The sequence below is a fragment of the Scyliorhinus torazame genome, chromosome 1 (assembly GCF_047496885.1).
Source record: "Scyliorhinus torazame isolate Kashiwa2021f chromosome 1, sScyTor2.1, whole genome shotgun sequence".
NCBI lineage: Eukaryota > Metazoa > Chordata > Chondrichthyes > Carcharhiniformes > Scyliorhinidae > Scyliorhinus > Scyliorhinus torazame.
The window spans coordinates 408,224,371-408,228,089 of NC_092707.1; the positions used below are offsets into that span (position 1 = coordinate 408,224,371).

A 3,719-nucleotide genomic window follows, 5' to 3' on the forward strand; every position below is an offset into this window, starting at 1 on the left:
AGAGAGCATTGGGCTTGAGCAGATTAAATATATATTGTTAACTATGTTTGATGTTTTTAATCAATGAATATGGAGGGGAGCAGCAGATCTTTGACCCTTGACTCCGCAGTCAGTGTGCACCCAGGGTCACTCTCTCCAATGGGAGACGATGAGGATTGGAGGGAGGGTTGGAGAGTGAGCTGAGTGGAGCCTCATTGGGAAGAGGAGAGACATTGAAAGTTTCATTGTAGAGAGTCTCAGAGCCTTTAACAGGGAGATAGAGAGCAGCAGCAGGAGGAGAGGAGCTATTTCGAGGGGACACAATGCTGGCCAGAGAGATGCATCATAAGATGCTCTCGGAAAGATGATGTGCTGTCAGTAGAGATTAACCTGATTTTGGTCAACATTTTCTTCTGAGATTATGGGCTGGATCCTCCGCCCCGCCTCAACTCATTGCTGCCCCGCCGGCGGGATTCTCCGTTACGCCAGCCGGTCACTGGGGTTTCTCATTGTGGGGCAGCCCCACGCCGTCGGGAAACGTCGGGGTGCCGGCAAGACGGAGCATCCTGCCGGCTGAGAATCCCGCCGTATTTCTCTGTTCGGAGCGAATAAACCCTGTTGCTATTTAACCCCTGAGCTCACTGAGCTACATCAGCTCCTGGTCAGCAAACATCGTGATACTTAAATATTCATCCTTGTTTTCAAATCTCTCCAATCCTCACTCCTCCCGATCTCTGTAACTCCTCCAATCCTCACTTCTCCCGAGCTCTCTAACGCCTCCAATCCTCACTCCTCCCGATCACTGTAACTCCTCCAATCCTCACTCCTCTCGATCACTGTAACTCCTCCAATCCTCACTCCTCCCGATCACCGTAACTCCTCCAATCCTCACTCCTCCCGATCTCTGTAACTCATCCAATCCTCGCTCCTCCCGATCTCGGTCACTCCTCCAATCCTCACTCCTCCTGATCACTGTAACTCCTCCAATCCTCACTCCTCCCGATCTCTGTAACTCCTCCAATCCTCACTCCCGATCTCTGTAACTCCTCCAATCCTCACTCCTCCCGATCACTGTAACTCCTCCAATCCTCACTCCTCCCGATCTCTGTAACTCCGCCAATCCTCACTCCTCCTGATCTCTGTAACTCCTCCAATCCTCACTCCTCCCGATCTCAGTAAGTCCTCCAATCCTCACTCCTCCCGATCTCTGTAACTCCTCCAATCCTCACTACTCCCGATCTCTGTAACTCCTCCAATCCTCACTCCTCCCGATCTCTGTAACTCCTCCAATCCTCACTCCCGATCTCTGTAACTCCTCCAATCCTCACTCCTCCTGATCACTGTAACTCCTCCAATCCTCACTCCTCCCGATCTCTGTAACTCCTCCAATCATCACTCCCGATCTCTGTAACTCCTCCAATCCTCACTCCTCCCGATCACTGTAACTCCTCCAATCCTCACTCCCGATCTCTGTAACTCCTCCAATCCTCACTCCTCCCGATCACTGTAACTCCTCCAATCCTCACTCCTCCCGATCTCTGTAACTCATCCAATCCTCGCTCCTCCCGATCTCGGTAACTCCTCCAATCCTCACTCCTCCCGATCACTGTAACTCCTCCAATCCTCACTCCTCCCGATGACTGTAACTCCTCCAATCCTCACTCCTCAGGATCTCTTAAACTCCTCCAATCCTCACTCCCGATCTCTGTAACTCCTCCAAACCTCACTCCTCCCGATCTCTGTAACTCCTCCAATCCTCACTCCTCCCGATGACTGTAACTCCTCCAATCCTCACTCCTCACGATCTCTGTAACTCCTCCAATCCTCACTCCCGATCTCTGTAACTCCTCCAATCCTCACTCCTGCCGATCCCTGTAACTCCTCCAATCCTCACTCCTCCCGATCACTGTAACTCCTCCAATCCTCACTCCTCCCGATCTCTGTAACTCCTCCAATCCTCACTCCTCCCAATCTCTGTAACTCCTCCAATCCTCACTCCTCCCGATCTCTGTAACTCCTCCAATCCTCACTCCTCCCAATGACTGTAACTCCTCCAATCCTCACTCCTCCCGATCTCTGTAACTCCTCCAATCCTCACTCCCGATCTCTGTAACTCCTCCAAACCTCACTCCTCCCAATCTCTGTAACTCCTCCAATCCTCACTCCTCCCGATCTCTGTAACTCCTCCAATCCTCACTCCTCCCGATGACTGTAACTCCTCCAATCCTCACTCCTCCCGATCTCTTTAACTCCTCCAATCCTCACTCCCGATTTCTGTAACTCCTCCAATCCTCACTCCCCCCAACACTGTAACTCCTCCAATCCTCACTCCTCCCGATCTCTGTAACTCCTCCAATCCTCACTCCTCCCGATCACTGTAATCTCCTCCAATCCTCACTCCCGATCTCTGTAACTCCTCCAATCCTCACTCCTCCCGATCACTGTAACTCCTCCAATCCTCACTCCTCCCGATCACTGTAACTCCTCCAATCCTCACTCCTCCCGATCTCTGTAACTCCTCCAATCCTCACTCCCGATCTCTGTAACTCCTCCAATCCTCACTCCTCCCGATCTCTGTAACTCCTCCAATCCTCACTCCTCCCGATCTCTGTAACTCCTCCAATCCTCACTCCTCCCGATCTCTGTAACTCCTCCAATCCTCACTCCTCCCAATCTCTGTAACTCCTCCAATCCTCACTCCTCCCGATCTCTGTAACTCCTCCAATCCTCACTCCTCCCGATGACTGTAACTCCTCCAATCCTCACTCCTCCCGATCACTGTAATCTCCTCCAATCCTCACTCCCGATCTCTGTAACTCCTCCAATCCTCACTCCTCCCGATCACTGTAACTCCTCCAATCCTCACTCCTCCCGATCACTGTAACTCCTCCAATCCTCACTCCTCCCGATCTCTGTAACTCCTCCAATCCTCACTCCCGATCTCTGTAACTCCTCCAATCCTCACTCCTCCCGATCTCTGTAACTCCTCCAATCCTCACTCCTCCCGATCTCTGTAACTCCTCCAATCCTCACTCTTCCCAATCTCTGTAACTCCTCCAATCCTCACTCCTCCCGATCTCTGTAACTCCTCCAATCCTCACTCCTCTCGAGCTCTGGAACTCCTCCAATCCTCACTCCTCCCGATCTCTGGAACTCCTCCAATCCTCACTCCTCCCGATCACTGTAACTCCTCCAATCCTCACTCGTCCCGATCTCTGTAACTCCTCCAATCCTCACTCCTCCCGATCTCTGTAACTCCTCCAATCCTCACTCCTCCCGATCTCTGTAACTCCTCCAATCCTCACTCCTCTCGTGCTCTGGAACTCCTCCAATCCTCACTCCTCCCGATCTCTGTAACTCCTCCAATCCTCACTCCTCCCGATCTGTGTAACTCCTCCAATCCTCACTCCTCCCGATCTCTGGAACTCCTCCAATCCTCACTCCGCTCGATCTCTGTAACTCCTCCAATCCTCACGCCCAATCTCTGTAACTCCTCCAATCCTCACTCCTCCCGATCACTGTAACTCCTCCAATCCTCACTCCTCCCGATCTCTGGAACTCCTCCCATCCTCACCCCTCCCGATCTTTGGAACTCCTCCAATCCTCACTCCTCTCGATCTCTGTAACTCCTCCAATCCTCACTCCCGATCTCTGGAACTCCTCCAATCCTCACTCCTCTCAATCTCTGTAACTCCTCCAATCCTCACTCCTCTCGATCTCTGTAACTCCTCCAATCGCCA

The 3,719-nt window shown here is 52.1% G+C and overlaps 1 protein-coding gene across 2 annotated transcripts in view; it reads left to right on the top strand.

Annotated features, from left to right (window-relative positions):
- The window catches only part of LOC140410946 (V-set domain-containing T-cell activation inhibitor 1-like), a 35,834-nt gene extending 35,788 nt beyond the window's left edge, over nt 1-46 (top strand). For both annotated transcript variants that reach the window (XM_072499838.1, XM_072499927.1), the window contains one exon: nt 1-46. This exon is cut by the window's left edge and continues 161 nt beyond it. The gene's annotated coding sequence lies outside the window, so the exon portion shown is untranslated.
- Nucleotides 47-3,719: the final 3,673 nt, after the last annotated feature.